The sequence below is a fragment of the Oryctolagus cuniculus genome, chromosome 6, assembly GCF_964237555.1.
Source record: "Oryctolagus cuniculus chromosome 6, mOryCun1.1, whole genome shotgun sequence".
Taxonomy (NCBI): Eukaryota; Metazoa; Chordata; class Mammalia; order Lagomorpha; family Leporidae; genus Oryctolagus; species Oryctolagus cuniculus.
This window is the reverse complement of record NC_091437.1, coordinates 118,705,871-118,723,338: the sequence shown is the minus strand read 5'-3', so window position 1 is coordinate 118,723,338 and position 17,468 is coordinate 118,705,871.

The following is a 17,468-nucleotide window of genomic DNA, read 5'->3' as shown; positions in this document are numbered from 1 at the left end:
GCTAGAAATTCATGATTTAATCTTTTTTATTACGGTACAATGCACATTACAGGAAACTTACCACTTTAAAATGTGTAACTCGTCAGCATTTTGAACATTCACAATGTTGTACAACTGTCACCACTATCCAGTTGTGGAACTTTTTCAACTCCTGAAATGGATACCCCATATCCATCAAGCTCTCATTCCCCATTTCCCCCTTCACCCAGCCTCTGAAAACCACAAATCTGCTTTCTGTCACTATGGATTTTCCTGCCCTGGATATCTCATAGAAATGAATTCATACAATACGTAGCCTTTTGTGTCTGTTATCTTTCAAATAGCATAACATTTCCAAAGCTCATCCAAGTTAAATCAGGTATTAGTCCTTTTTTCCTTTTCTATGGCTGAATAATATGACATTGTATGGATGAACCACACTTTGTTCATCCATTCAACATGGCTCATTTGAAGGAATTGGCCAAGCTGTCTCCCGACACAAGGTTGCCAGGTGGGCCTGCTATTATCAGACCTTCCAGAAATCCATATATTATAGGATTTTTTCCTAATTTTTAAATTTTATCAATGATATTAAGCTTTTTAGAAAAAACACAGTGTGGGCCATTTAATGTGTGCCAAAGGAAAAAACAATGTCTTCAGGGAAGGTCTGGATCTCAGGCTACCAGCTAGCAATTCTGGTCTACTATTGAGATAAATGGCTTCTTTTACTGATTTTTTTTCATTGATAATTATCTTTATCCTGTTATCAGATAGAATTTCTCTAGCATCTCCTAAATTGATGGTATAATACATTGTCCTGTAATATAAAATAATTGTGATTTTTTGATGGAGTTAGTTCTAGGTAACCTTTGAGCTATGAGGACCATTAAGAAAATCATCAATGCTATTAAGAACTTATTTATTTAGACAAAAGAGATCAAAACCCTGCTATGCTATGCTTTGTTAAAAATGAATGCTGTTGGCTGGTCCCAGCACAGTCTTTTGGTACAATCCAATTGACACCCTTCTCCTTTCAGAACACAGTACATGACACACGCGGACAAGCAAACATAATTAAACACTGGCCCAGATAGGGTTTTCCTTAATTAGTTGTGAGTTTCTATAATGAAAATACCTGGAGATTTATCTGACTTCAAAGTCCCAATAAAGCTGTGCTGCTTTTGTTGCTTTGAAAATTTGGGAGTTTAGGACTCCTCGCCTCATGCTTCTTAATGATGATAATTATATGATGTGCTTAAAAGTGCTTTTGATCTTGGCCTCTCAAAGCACTCAAGTGAGGCTTCAATTCCCTCAGTCCCACTCTGAGGCAGGCCTTCCTTGTTTACAGGCAATGTGTGCTGACATGTGTGTCGCAGCCGTCGCTGCTTCAGAGAGAATCTGCCAACAGCATCGGTGAAAATGCACAGCTATGCGTCAACTCTCCAGCCCTAATAGTAACTTGTGGAAAAAAAATTGTAACACATTGTACCACAGTAGTGTTTTACAGAGCCCTTTATCTCATTTAAATAATAACAAAAACTCCACAGAGGAACCAACTAACACAGCATCCACTGCACCTATAAAATGGGTAACAGATTCTCCTCCTTGCTGTCCCTTTTTTCCTTTTCTAACAGTTTTTCAGGAGGCAGGGCCCCAGCCAGGTGACAGGTGAGCTGCATAAATCTCACCGAGGCCACCGGGAGCAGTTCCCCAGCTTTCCTGTGGTTCTCAGCCTTGTTAATGGAACAGTTCACAGAGTGCACTGGCTTTTTCCAACTCTAACGGATTTTGTTGACTTTGTACCTTGCCAGAATGTTCATTTATATGGATTCTTCATCCTTGGGACAGGCCACAAATAGACAACCAATATTTATTATAGAAAAATGAGTTAAAACTTAAACAGTTCAGGCTTGGTTCTGACATAGGCCTTTCCAGGAAAATAAATTCTCTTAGGAGATTGAGGTTGAGTGAGATTTCTTCCTAACTGCTATTTAAACTTACACCTCTTTCGTTAAAATGTTCCAATAAATGGCAGACATGAGCGACTGGCCTCTGGATCTAACTCAGGGAGGCCTCACAATATCAGTGCAAAAGGTGTCTTGGTATTTTGGCAATAAGAATGAGACATGGGAGTAGGCATGTGGTGTGGTGAAGCTATTGCTTGGGGCACCTGCATCCCTCATCACAGTGCCTGGGTTCCGGTCTGATTCCAGCTTCCTGTGAAAGTGAACTCCGGGAGGCAGCACATGATCGCTCAAATACTGGGCTTCCTGTCACCGGTGTGGGAAATCCAAATTGAGTTCCAGGCTCCTGGCTTGGGCCTGGGTCAGCTCTGCTATTCTAGCATTTAAGGTGTCAATTGGCAGATGGAAAATCTCTCTGTCTCTGTCTCTCTGCCTTTCACTTAAGTGAATACATAAAGGTATACTTTTAAAAAAGATTCATTTATTATTTATTTGAAGGCAGGGTTACAAACAGAGAAGGAGTGACAGAGAGAGACCTTCTATTCACTGATTCACTCCCCAGATGGCCACCATGGCCAGGATTGGTCCAGGCAAAGCCAGGAGCCTGAAATTCCATTGATGTCTCCCATAGGTGGCAGGAGCCCAAATTCTTGGAGTCATTCTATGCTACTCTTTCTGATACATTAGCAAGGAGCTGGATTGGAAGTAGGGCAGCTGGTCCTTGAACTCATGTGAGATGATGGCATCGCAGGCAGTAGCATAACCCATTGTGCCACAACACCAGCCCCATTGATAAATGTATGCCTAAAAAAGAACCACACAAAACACACTTGTTTTTCATGAAAAGATCCTGAAAGGCCATGCCACCTCCCTAGTGATATTTCTGAAGCAAATATGATCAGGGGCATGCTGACTTTGGATGCATGAGTTTTAAACACCTGTAAACATAAACTTCTGGTGTATTTGGAAAAAAATACTGATGTCAGCAAAGCACACTCATTATTCTGGATCCCGATCCATGGGGGAAAACCCACAGAACCAAATAAATATAAGAAGAAATAAAACAGAACAAAACAAACACATTTCAATTAAAACTTGCTAAATTTGAACCAAGACTAAAGTTGTTGCTGTAAATTACTCTATCCTAAATGCTATCTAAAATGTACATTTTTAAAAAATCTCAAGGATGCTGTGCTATTTTTCTCTGTGGTGAGGGGGTTTCTACATTGAGGAAAGGGAACAACAGCCACTATTGACTCTATTATTTTCCTGTGTGCCAGATTTGTTCTCAGCTCTTTAAGTGTAATCTTCATATCAGCCCTACAATTCAGATGCTGTTTCTCTGTTTTCAAAATGCAGGAAGTGAGATTCAGAAATGTTAACTAGTTTGCTAGAGGACAATGTTAATAAAAGAGCCAGGATTATTACCCAGAGCTGTCTAAAGCCAAAGCTTACATTCTTATCTAGTAGATTATTCTGCCTGGAGGATGCAATTTTAGGTGGAAGACAGGGGACCTGGAACCAATAATGTTAGCACAACAGAAATCCATCTCATATATTGTTCCTTCTATGGCGAGGTAAACACACACACACGTACACACACAGAGGGAGACAGAGAGAGAGAGAGAGACTGAAAATACCACTGTATTTTATAAGGCTAGAAACACCTAACAGACTAGTCTAAAGTTATTTATTTATATATTTATATAAAGGGAACAGATTTCATGTACTTCATATATAGAGTTTTAAGAACATAGTGATACTTCCTACCTTCTGTCTTCCTTCCTTGTTTTTCTTTTAATACTTTCAATTTTATTTATAATCAAAGCTTAATCCTCCACTAAATAAATAATTTGTCAACTAGTAAGTAGGAAGACCACTGTTCCTTAGCACTATAGACAAGGGCTATAAACATTGTTTTATATATATATATATATATATATATATACACATGTATATTAGAAATCCTTTAAACATGTATAGCTTTGATGCCCAATACTAAGTTAACATCCATTACTTTTTGGGCTGGACTTATCTTCTTTGCTGATGAAAGCTGACATGAGCCAGTATGTTTAATGCATCCCAATTGCAAAAGAGAAACACTTGATTTCTCATTTTTTTACTGAGTAAACTGAAGAGGAACCTCCTGAGATATGCTTCCACAGTGCTTACTTTCTAAGATTGAATAGATGAGAATGAAATAATGTGTTGCTTATATTCCAGTAGAGAAATGTAAGACACGGTGTTGTTTTAGGAAATCAAAAGTCAGAGGTCTCACTGCGCCAGAAGTTTCCTGCGATGATCTCAGTGGTATCTTTGGAGCACTGTTTCATGAGTACGGCACATAGTCTTTTGGAGAAAAGTTATGACCCTCCTAATGGATCATAAACTGAGCCAAAATATAAGATATTTTTAAAAGTTTCAAAGATGCATAGTTCTAAAGATTTTCTCCTTTAAAAATGGCCAAGTCTACTTGACAGCAATCTATTATGTTTTAATATTAAAAACAAAATTGGACTTGCCAGAGTCTACTGAGGACTGAGAAATCACTGTGTACAGAATGTCTTGGCAATAGGTGAGCTCTGTGACATCATACACTTTGCTTTCTTCACTCTTGTGTCCCCAGCACTTGCAACGACGCTTGGTGCACCTCACAGACACTTACTGTGTATGTGCAAAAGCATGTGAATTAATGGAGGCTGCTGCTCCACATGGGCATTATTTTCCATAATTTTCAGGAAAGACATTTTTATATCAAACTTTTCTTGTGATTGCCCACTGCTACTAATCCTGTTTTAAAATTATAAATCACTGTTAGTTTAGATTCATAATTAGTAATTTTAGTGTGATGTGGGTTGTTTGGGGAGCTCCACAACATATAGCTTTGTACATTTCCATCAACATTATTTTAGCCCATAATTTCCCAATAACCAGACTTCCATGCAATCCTGCAATAAGTTCAAGTGTGATTCACCCATGCATCCAGAGATAAAGCAGATGCATCCAGGCAGCATTTGCCGAATTTTGCTGCCTTCACTAGTTGCGTACTGCTCATATTTTTGCTCTTTTCAAATAACTTAAAATGTACCACCAATATAAATGTAACACAAGAATTTATTTTTAATTTTACAAGTCATCATTTTATAATATAAAATGGTAAAAACTGATTGTCAGCTTCTTAAATGTGATCATCATCTTCTTAATTGCTAGCTTATTTATCCATTAGCTGGAATTGGGTAAGAAATGGAGGACTTGGCTCTTTGGCCTAACTGAAAGAACCATGATGTCTTCTGCCCCACTTGAATTGTCTGTGTTCACAAAAGAGTGAAGATCGCTGTTTCTGACTCTCATGCTTCTATGTTTAAACACTGGCCAAAAACACCATCTAAAAAGGTACCATGGAGCCTGAGGTCTTCAGAGTATACTTCCATGTCCACCTTTCTCTTTCTTTTTAATTTTTTTTAACTTTTATTTAATGAATATAAATTTCCAAAGTACGGCTTATGGATTACAATGGCTTCCCCCCCATAACGTCCCTCCCACCCGCAAACCTCCCCTTTCCCATTCCCTCTCCCCTTCCAGTCACATGAGGATTCATTTTCAATTCTCTTTATATACAGAAGATCAGTTTAGCATACATTAAGTAAAGATTTCAACAGTTTGCTCCCACACAGAAACATAAAGTGAAAAATAATAGATGATTTTTTAAATGATGATGAAATCAGATCAGACCTATTGTCATGTTTAATCCCAGTGAGAGTCAAGTTGGGAATTGATAATTTCCTCTTTTTTTTTTTTTTTAACAGAAGATCAGTTTAGTATGCATTAAGTAAAGATTTCAACAGTTTGCACCCCCATAGAAACACAAAGTGAAATATACTGTTTGAGTACTCGTTATAGCATTAAGCCTCAATGTACAGCACATTAAGGACAGAGATCCTACATGAGGAGTAAGTGCACAGTGACTCCTGTTGTTGACTTTACAAATTGACACTCCTGTTTATGGCATCAGTAATCTCCCTATGCACCAGTCATGAGCTTCCAAGGCTATGGAAGCCCCTTGAGTTCTGCGACTCTTATCTTGTTTAGACAAGGTCATAGTCAAAGTGGAGGTTCTCTCCTCCCTTCAGAGAAAGGTACCTCCTTCTTTGAAGACCTGTTCTTTCCACTGGGATCTCACTCACAGAGATCTTTCATTTAGGTTTTTTTTTTTTTTTTTTTCTTTTGCCAGAGTGTCTTGGCTTTCCATGCCTGAAATACTCTCATGGGCTTTTCAGCCAGATCGGAATGCCTTTAGGGCTGATTCTGAGGCCAGAGTGCTATTTAGGACATCCGCCATTCTATGAGTCTGCTCAGTATCTCGCTTCCCATGTTGGATCACTCTCCCCTTTATTTATTCTATCAGTTAGTATTAGCAGGTACTAGACTTGTTTATGTGCTCCCTTTGACTCTTAGTCCTTTCATTATGATCAATTGTGAACTGAAATTGATCACTTAGACTAGTGAGATGGCAATGGTATATGCCACCTTGATGGGATTAAATTGGAGTCCCCTTTCTTTTTAATTTAAAAAAAAATTTTAAAAATTTTAACATTTAATATAGATAACAGATTTTATGTATTTCATAGATACAATTTTAAGAAGATAATTATACTTTCCTACCTTCTTCTCTCCCTCCCTTAAGTCCCCCTCCTTCTTTCCTTCCCTTTTTTCTTCAATTTTTACAAAATCATAATTTCATATTACTTCATAATTGTAGGCTTAATGCACTACTAATCTTATTTTATTTTATTTTATTTTATTTAATGAACATAAATTTCCAAAGTACAGCTTATGGATTACAATAGCTTCCCCCCCCCCCATAACTTCCCTCTCACCCACAACACTCCCCTCTCCCACTTCCTCTCCCCTTCCATTCACATCAAGATTAATTTTCAATTATCTTTATATACAGAAGATCAATTTAGCATATATTAAGTAAAGATTTCAACAGTTTGCAACCACACAGAAACACAAAGTGTAAAATACTATTTGAGTGCTAGTTATAGCATTAATTAAACACCTAAGAGTAATTGTGTATTAATTACAGAGTTCAACCAATAGTTTTAAGTAGAACATGAAAAATACTAAAAGGGTAAAGTATTAAGTTCTTTTTTTCTTTTTTTGTTTGTTATATAGTTATTTTTTTATTTAATAAATGTGAATTTACAAAGTGCAACTTTTGTATTGTTGTGGCTCCCCCCCCCCAACCTCCCTCCCTCCCGTGGCCCTCCCCTCTCCCACTCCCTCTTCCATTCCACCCTTCATCGAGTTTCATTTTTAATTACTTTCATATACTGAAGATCAACTTTTCACTACTAATCTTAATATTCAACAACTAAAAAGTAGAAAGACTGCTGTTTCACAGGAGTATAGACAAGTGCTAAAAACAATAATCAAATTATAAGATGTCCATTTCATTCTTATACTTCTCTTTGTATTCTATATTAAGTACCACAGATCAGAAAAAGCATATGATATTTGTCTTTTTGGATCTGGCTTATTTCACTAAGCATAATGGTTTCCAATAGTATCCATTTTTTAGTTTTCTGTGACCACTATAACAATAACTACAAACTAGGTAGCTCAAAACATCACAAATGTATTTTCTTTCAATTCTGAAGGTCAGAAGTCTGATATCAAGATATTGGTAGGAGTAGTTCCTCCTGGAGACTCTAAAGAAGAATTTTTTCCTTCCCTCTGAGTTTCTGATGGCCACTGACAATCCTCAGCTTTCCATGACATGGAGATTGATCAACAAATCCCTGCCTCAGTCTTCACATGGTATTTGTCCCTGTATGTTGGTATCAGTGTTGAAATTTCTCTCTTCTTACAAGAACACCTGTCCCTTGGATTAAGGCCCACCCAAATCCAGCACAGCCTCATTACGGTTTGATTATATCTGCGTAAACCTGATTTTCAAGTAAGTCAGCCAGCACAGGTAATAATGATTTGAATATGAACATATCTTTTCAGAAGACACAATCGAGCCTACAACATCCTTATTTCCTGACATTTTCCTAGCATTTATCCTCTTGGTTCTGTGTTTTATTTTCCTATCTTCAATTAACCCCACTTGATTTGGTGAGCTGGAGTTTGAAGGGCTCCTGAAACCTCTGGATTGACTCCCATGAAGCATCTTCCAACCCATACACATCTAAGATGTGTCTAAATCTGCGTAACATAAAACCTTGGTAAATGTGTGCTGGTATGCCAAGTGATGCTTTTCCTTATATGAAAATATCAGAGTCACAAAATGTCCAAATATAATCACAAAAATGATAAAGAAATTATATACATTTATATAATCACCCCAAATATCAGTGTTCTGATGGCTGCTAGGCAATACAAAGCATTGTTCTAGTAATGAACTTCTCTATGGCTTTATGCCTCGCAACGCTGCCAGAGTCAGTCTTCATGGATCAGTCATGTAACGTCCTCTATCCTATCTTTTTGTTTAATTGTGCTTCAGACAAACTGAGTTAAAGTGCATACATTGTGTGTGTGTGTGTGTGTGCTTGTGTTTACTGTGACTATACAGGGATTTTTATTCTTAGGTTCACTAGGAGTTTCTAAAAGGATGGCTGTGTTCATCAATATTTTGAGAGTTCGGATAGTGGCAACCAAATTGAACTTGGACTTTTTTCAGCTAGTTGCCTTCCCTGTGCCAATCAGTGCGTACAAAGTCTGCACATTTGGCTTGAAGAAAATACTGGGGTTCACCAAACAGAGTAACATCAAAGTTACAGTATGGCCTAATCTCCAGGAGATATTTATCAAGTCCATAATGGTATCTTAGCATTTGCCACTTTGTACTGGAATTCTCTCCTTAAGTTGGTCCATATGCTAAAAACAGAAGCGTCTAGGAAAAGAAACTATTACACACACAATTTTGTATTATTAATATAATGTCTGCTATCTGAGTTACTTCATAAGTATTTGTTGAAGTGAGTGGAAATAGTTTCAAATGCATTACTCTAGAAGAGAAAGAACAAGGAATCATCCAGAGGGAAAAAGTAACCCCCCAAATGTTATTATTCTAAGTGTTATCTAAATAAGATAAGATCAAAGAGTATTTATGAAGAAAGGCTGAAAGGAAAGCCTGGAGAAAAGTACACTAGGCGGGCCGGCGCTGCAGCTCAATAGGCTAATCCTCTGCCTGCGGTGCCGGCACACCAGGTTCTAGTCCTGGTCAGGGCACCAGATTCTGTCTCGGTTGCCCTTCTTCCAGTCCAGCTCTCTGCTGTGGCCTGGGTGGGCAGTGGAGGATGGCCCAAGTGCTTGGGCCCTGCACCCGCATGGGAGACCAGGAGAAGCACCTCGCTCCTGGCTTTGGATCAGCGTGGTGCGCTGGCTGCAGCGGCCATTGGAGGGTGAACCAACAGAAAAGGAAGACCATTCTCTCTCTCTCTCTCACTGTCCACTCTGCCTGTCAAAAGAAAAATAAAGAAAAAAAAGAAAAGTACACTAGGTAAATATGAGCTAAAAAAACTGAGGATAATATAATGTCAGATATATACACTTAAAAATAAAAATTCGTCTTGAATTTAAGAGAGCATATTAGAACAACATAGTTAATAAACTTGTGTAACATACATGTATGGAACGCTGTAACCAACAAATTCAGAAACTCACATTCTTTTCAAGCACATGTGGTTTGTTTCTTTAAAAATTACCATATTATAGTAAAAATATATATATCTTAACAAATAGTAAAGAGTTAGAATAATTAAGACCACATTTTACTAACTATAGTAGAATGGTATTAGAAAGGAGAAATAAAAGTAGAGCTAAAGAATGCCATGTATTTGGAAATTTAAAAACACAACTCAACAGAATATGTGAATTATAAAAAAAATCACAATGGAAACTTAAAAAGTACTCAGAAAAGAATAAAACTATCAATTATAAGATTTGTGAGATAAAGCTAAATTAGTGTTTGAGAGCTATTTATACTTCAAGTCTCCACATAAGCCAAACAGAAAAATCAAATAGTACAAGCTCAGTTCTCACATCAAGAAATTAGAAGGGCATCATGGTCAATCCAAAGAAAATAGAAAGAACAAACTATAAAATCAGCATAAAATACAAAAATTAAAAATTTTTAAAGCAACTGAAAAGATTGACAAGAGCAAACTAATAATCTTTAAAATGATTAATAAGATTTAAGGAACGTCTCACAAAATCAGTTAAGGAAAAAAGCAAGAAATTCACAAATAATATTAGAAATCTGATAAATGGAAGGTAGGAGATCCAAACCAAGATGCAGCTGAGTAAGAAGTTCCAGAGATCAGCTCCCTGTAGAAACACGAATGTCACAGCTATGTGTACGCCAAGGCACATCCACAAAAGCTGCAGAAGCCAGGTCAATGCATGCAAATAGAGCCTGCTGTCCAGCTTCAGTGTGCAGCGGAGTTCTGTGTGTGTCCTTAGTTGAGCAATCTTATACCTCAGCCAACGTTACCGGCACCTGAGAGGTGTGGAATCAGGTAGCAGGCCCGCCTCATCAGCAGCCAGATCATAGCAGGGTTGGCACTGGTCTTACCCTTCTGCTGCATTGGTCTTGTTGGGCTTAAACACACCAGGGGTAACCTAGCATCATTGTGTTTGTGGACACAGGACAAGGAGTCAGAGATCTCTACAGGTCCAGGAAAAGGCTTGTAGGAATGCACTACTCATTTTCAGGCATTTCCTCAGCTCATACTGAACAACAAATTGCAGTTTGGGGACAAATCTGACTTTGGGGAGTATTATGACTGAATAAGTAAAGACTTATCAATAGCATACCTGGGGCAAATTACAACTTAGGGTGCTATCTTGAAACTGCAGAAGTATCCATAGGCGCAGAGAAAATAATCATACTGCTTAGAATTTCAATAAGCACACCCACAAATGAAAATAGATTACTACAACTATTCTTTCAATGTATAAAACACAGGAAGCGTCAAGAAGATCCATAACCTCACCTAAAGAGCAAAATAAGGTACCAGAACCAACCATCTAGGAATTGAAATTTCCAAATGTTCTGATGAAGATTTCAAAAAGCTATTACAATAAAACTAAATAAAATTCAAGAAAACACAGAGAAACAGTTTGCTGTCCTAACAGAGTTTTGACAGACAGATGGAGATAATTAAGCAAAATCAAGCAGAAATCCCTCAACTGAAAAGTATACTAAGTGAAATAAAAAATGTGGTGAAAGGCAGCAATGGCAGAGTAGATCAAACATAAGTAAGAACCAGTGAACTCAATGACAAGCTATTTAAAACTATACAGTTGGAGAAGAAAATAGAAAAAAAAATCAAGATGAATGATGAAAGCTTACAAAAAATGGGAGAACATGAAAAGAGAAAATATTCAGGTTATGGAGATTCAAAAGGGACTTGAGAATACCAAAGAGTTAGGAAGCATATTCAAAGAGATAACAATAGAAAATTTCTGAAGCCTAGAGAAAGATACATCCACCCAAATACATCAAGGTCAGGAAATAGGAATTTAAACCCTAGATTGGCAGTCAGGGCAAGGGCTGATCACTTAATACGTTATCCCTCTTAGTATTTTTGTTTGTTTGTTCTACTTAATACTTTTGGTTGAATACTGTAATCAATACACAATTCTTCTTAAGTGCTGAAACTTAACTGAAAAGTGATTGCTGTTAAAAATAAGAGTGGAAATAAGATTGGGAAGAGATATACAATTTGGGACATGCTCAAGCTGACTTGCCCCAAACAGTAGAGTTAGAAACATACCAGGGGATTCCAATTCAATCCCATCAAGGTGGCATGTACCAATGCCATCTCACTAGTCCCAGTGATCAATTTCTGTTCACAATTGATCATAATGATAGGACTAAGAACCAAAGGGATCACATAAACAAGAATAGTGTCTGCAAATACTAGCTGATAGAATAAAAAAGGGGAGAGTGATCCAACATGGGAAGCGAGATACTCAGCAGACTCATAGAATGGCAGATGTCCTAAACAGCACTCTGGCCTCAGAATCAGCCCTTAAGGCATGCAGATCCGGCTGAAAAGCCCACGAGAGTATTTCAGGCATGGAAAGCCAAGACACTCTGGCAAAAAAAAAAAAAAAAAAAAAAAAAAAAAAAAAACCTAAATGAAAGATCTCTGTGAGTGAGATCCCAGTGGAAAGAACAGGTCATCAAAGAAGGAGGTACCTTTCTTTGAAGGGAGGAGAGAACTTCCACTTTGACTATGACCTTGTCTAAATATGATCAGAGTCGGTGAATTCAAAAGGCTTCCATAGCCTTGGCAACTCATGACAAGAGCCTAGGGTGATTACTGATGCCATAAACAAGAGTGTCAATTTGTTAAGTCAACAACAGGAGTCACTGTGCACTTACTCCTCATGTAGGATTTCTGTCCTTAATGTGCTATACATTGTGATTTAATGCTATAACTAGTACTCAAACAGTATTTTTCACTTTATGTTTCTGTGTGGGTGCAAACTTTTGAAACCTTTTCTTAATATATGCTAAACTGATCTTCTGTATATAAAGAGAATCGAAAATGAATCTTGATGTGAATGGAAGGGGAGAGGGAGCGGGAAAGGGAAGGGTTGTGGGTGGGAGGGACGTTATTTGGGGGGGAAGCCATTGTAATCCATAAGCTGTACTTTGGAAATTTATATTCATTAAATAAAAGTTAAAAAATAAAAAAATAAAAAAACAAACCCTAGGTTGGCATTAAAAAGTTATAATTCCAATACCAATGGAATCAAAATAGTGAATTTAAAAAAGAAGGAGACTCAGGGGTACTTCTCCTTGAAGCTGTCCATCTCCTAATACTTTACAATGTCACCTAAATGATTCTATGCACTGGTCAAAGAAATGAAGGAATCAATACATTTAATAAGCAAGTCATTCTATAGTAATTCTGAGGTTCTATCCAAAATCATTGAATATAGAGTCCTTGCACTTGCTTTCACCACATAGAATAGCCAGAACAGCAAAGTAAGGACTTTATCTAGGGAAGGTCCTCTCTGTTCTTCTGCTCCAGGCCTGCACCTGCTAATGCAGCATCCCGAGTGAAATGTGCAGTCACTGTGTGAGATTTGGGTTAGGTATCCTTTGAGCTCTACAGCTCTGCTACTGTGAATGTTCAAGCTATATTCCTGGAATCACCTGAGTTCACCCCAAGGGACCTGGGTGAAGACTACATTCAGCTCTGGGTCTGTGATTGTTTGCTCTGTTAAGTCCCAGGGAAATCTGAATTCATCTGTGAGTCCTGGTGGAAGCCCTACTAACCCAATTATGAACCTACTAGTGCAATTGCTAGCATAACCCGTGATCAACATGTTGGAGTTGTATAAGGTACTCTCCGAGTCCTTCAGTTTTAGGACTAACACAGTTGGGACTATATTCCATAGTCCTATTCCATAGAACTATATTCCATCTGAGTTCTCTATGTGGGACTCGGAGTGGGGATCCTATCTATTCCACTACTCCAGATCCATGCCTGTTCATGAACTAAACCCCAACTTAACCTGCACATGAAATACGAGACTGGGTAAAGTCTACCTTATCTTACAGCTCTGGTACTTTGAATGCTGGCTCTGTAAGTCTTGGTAATACCAGTGCTTGCCCTGTGGGATGTGGGGAAGTCTTTGTCTTTATTCTACTGCTGCAGGCTATGGTTGCCTGCACACAACAGCCCAGCATAATGTCTGTTTTAACTGTGGGACCTATATAAGACACCCTTCTTGTTCTACAGCTGTGGTGCTGTGACTTTTAATGCTGTATTTTTCAGAGACCTAGGGAAGACTCCGCAATCCACTGCTCCATGTTTACACCTGTCATTGTATATTATCCAGAATAACCTGTATTCTTCCCCTGTGACCTGTGTCATACCTCCATTGCTGTAACCATGGCTTTTAGTGTCACAAGCCCCAGAATCACCAACATCCACACAGCAAAACTGAGGCAAGTCCCAATCTACATCACACAATTCCAGGTTCACAGCTATTGATGCCAAAAGTCTCAGTACCACTTGGGCTTGCCCGGAAGGAGAAGGGAACAATGGAAACAATGCCTTATGTGTTCCACCGCACCATTAATGAGGTTACTGCCATCACAGACTCTGATGTGATTGACATCCAAGTCATCGGGAGGCTGAAGACACACACTTTTGGAAGTCCATGTGCATTTCAAAGTCGTAGTACTAACAAATGAACTGCAGAGGACTAGACAACTGTGGCATTCATTGACATCCATAGGCTCACATTGATTACACCTGAAGAAATCACTGAGCAGTTACACTCTGGGCTCAACTATAACCAAAGCCAAAGCAACTACCCAACTGATACTCCACTTTTAATTTGAATGAAATGTCCTTTCCAATGATAGTTACTCCATAAGAAGAAAATGTTCCATCTGGTACATAGACATCAATATAGGAACAGAGGAGACATGAATCAACAAAGCATGGTATTGGCCGGCGCTGCAGCTCACTAGGCTAATCCTCCACCTAGCGGCGCCGGAACACCGGGTTCTAGTCCTGGTCGGGGTGCCAGATTCTGTCCCGGTTGCCCCTCTTCCAGGCCAGCTCTCTGCTGTGGCCAGGGATTGCAGTGGAGGATGGCCCAAGTGCTAGGGCCCTGCACCCCATGAGAGACCAGGAGAAGCACCTGGCTCCTGCCTTCGGATCAGCATGGTGCGCCGGCGGCAGCGCGACAGCCGTGGTGGCCATTGGAGGGTGAACCAACAGCAAAAGGAAGACCTTTCTCTCTGTCTCTCTCTCTCACTGTCCACTCTGCCTGCCCAAAAAAAAAAAAAAAAGCATGGTATCTCTAAAAGAGCAAAACAGTTGTCCAAAAATAGATCCTGCTTTGAAGGAAATATATGACATGTCTGAAAAAGAATTAAAATAGTGTTCCTAAGGAAACTTGATGAGATGCAAGATAATTCATTTGGACAATTCAAAGAAATGAGGAAAAGTTCATGATATGAATGAGAAGTTTAACGAAGTGATAGACATCACTAAAATGAACCAATTAGAATTTTGGAACTGAAGATTCCAACCAATGAAATAGAAAATACAGTTGAGAACTTCAGCCACAGAATAGAACATCCATACTCAAGTGAAAAAGTTCTTCTCCAAGGCATAATACAGTCAAACTGTCGAAAGTTAAGGACAAGGAGAACATACTAAAGAGAGATAAAACACAAGGTTACATAAAAAGGAAAACCCATTCGTTTAACAAAAGACTTCTCAGCAGAAACTCTACATTGGCCAGAAAAAAATAGCATAAAATTTTCAAGGTCTTGAAAGAAAAAGCTTCCAATCAAGAATAGTATTGAGAAAAGTTGCCTTTTAAAAGTGAAAGACAAATAAAGTATTTCTCAAACAAAAACTGAGAAGCTTCATCACCACCAGTCTAGCTCTACAAACAATTCTGAAGGAAATCCTGCATTCAAAGTAAAAGGATCATGATAATCATATCATATGACAATACAAAATTCACTAACAGAACAGATATATAGAAGAGAGAAAGAGAAGAGAATCCAAACTTATTTTGGTATAAAGCTACAAAAACACAAAAATTAGAGAAGCAGAAAGAAATAGAGAATATACGAAACAATCAGTAAACAATCAACAAAATGTTAGGAGTTAGTTCTTATCTATTAATACTAACCTTGAATGTAAATAAATGCATTGTTTCCCAGTCAAAAGATATAGGTTGGCCAATTGGAAATGAAAAAGGAGACCAATCAATATGCTGCCTAAAAGAAACTCACCTCACAGGTAAAGATACACAGAGACCGAAAGTGATGTATTGGAAAAAGATGCATCATGCAAAAGAAAACCAAAAATGAGCGGGAATAGCTATACCCCTATCAAATAAAACAGACTTTACATTAAAAACTGTAAGAAGAAACAAAGAAGGACATTGTATATTGATGAGAAACAATTAAGCAAGAAAGTATAACAATCATAGGTATATATACCTTAACACAAGACCACACAAATATAAAGCAAATGTTACTAGACATAAAGGGAGATATAGAATCTAATACAATAATAGTGGAGAAATTGAACACTCCACTGCCATCAATTAAGAGATCATCAAGACAGAGAATCAACAGGCATAGATTAGAGTCAAACCATACTGTTGAGCAAATGGATTTAACAAACATTTGCAAAATATTTCATCCAACAGTTACAGAATGTATATTCTTCTCATAAATATATAGAATATTTTCTGGGATATACTATATATTAGGCAACAAACCAAGTCTCAGTACATTTTAAAAATTGAAATTATGTTATGTATCTTCCCAGACCCATTCTGTTACACCTACACAGGCCTTTTTATGGTCTAGAGCCATTTGAGTCTGTTATGCTTTTTTCCTAAAGACTAAAATGTTGCTGGCATAGCATATATAAAAATTAAAGAAAGAAAAACAAGACACCAAAGATCCCAGCACTTTTGAATCCGTGTTCACTCTGTGTTCATATCCTATATTTTGCTTCCCTTAAATTAGACTTTGAAAAAAATATGAGTCTTTTCTTCCCATTCTTTGTTCTTCAACTTAGCCCATTCCTGTTTTATTCCCATTGCTGCGCTTCCTTTATGACCCTCAGTTCATCAGAAGTAAAAGTCTCTTCTCTGTTTTGTGTTGCTTAGTCACTCAGCAGCTCACTGTTGACTTCAAACAATTACTCTTTCTTTTTTGGGACATATTCTTCTCTTTATTCTTAAGATATCACACTTATGTATTTCTTCCTTATCATGCGCATGAAATGGTGAACATATCCATGGCTCAGTCCACATGTCCATTGTTTCTGTAGGGAATGTATTTCACTGAGTCTTGTTGCACACATCGCTAAGTCACACATCACTAAGGAATCCCAAAGTAATGATTCGCCCTGACCTTGGATTGTCAGGCACAAATTAGAGCCAATATCTCCATAAGCATCTTAGATTACACAATTACATAATGTTACTGTATTTCTTTTCATCTTCATTAATTTCTAAGAACTAAATTGGTAGCATCATTATTAAACATTCAATTAGTACAAAAATCTAGAAATCACTATTGCTTCTTTTCTTTTACCTTCCAAATCCAATCCAGCAGCAAGTGGACTGCTGTTGGCTCCACTTTAATATTTTAAAAATATATTTTCAGGCTGGAGCCAAGATGGCGGAATAGTGAGGGCGCGTGCCGATAGTCCGGGAAAATTTAGTTTAATAAAAGGGGAGTTACGGTAGCCTCAGAAAAAAGAACCAGGAAAATATTGCAGAGGAAACTCTTCTGGATCGAGTGGCCGTGAATCGGAGGACCTACTGGGAGAACAAGGTCGCCCACTGCGCGGAAGCCGAGCCGCGGGACCGAGCCGCGGGACCGAGCAGCAGGAAGTCGCAGGGTCTGCGCGCCAGTGCTTGAAGGGGAGTGCGTGCCACACAGACAACAGCAGGCAGGCTTGGGACGTCCAGGGCTCCGAGTCCACACATTGGCGCTGGAAG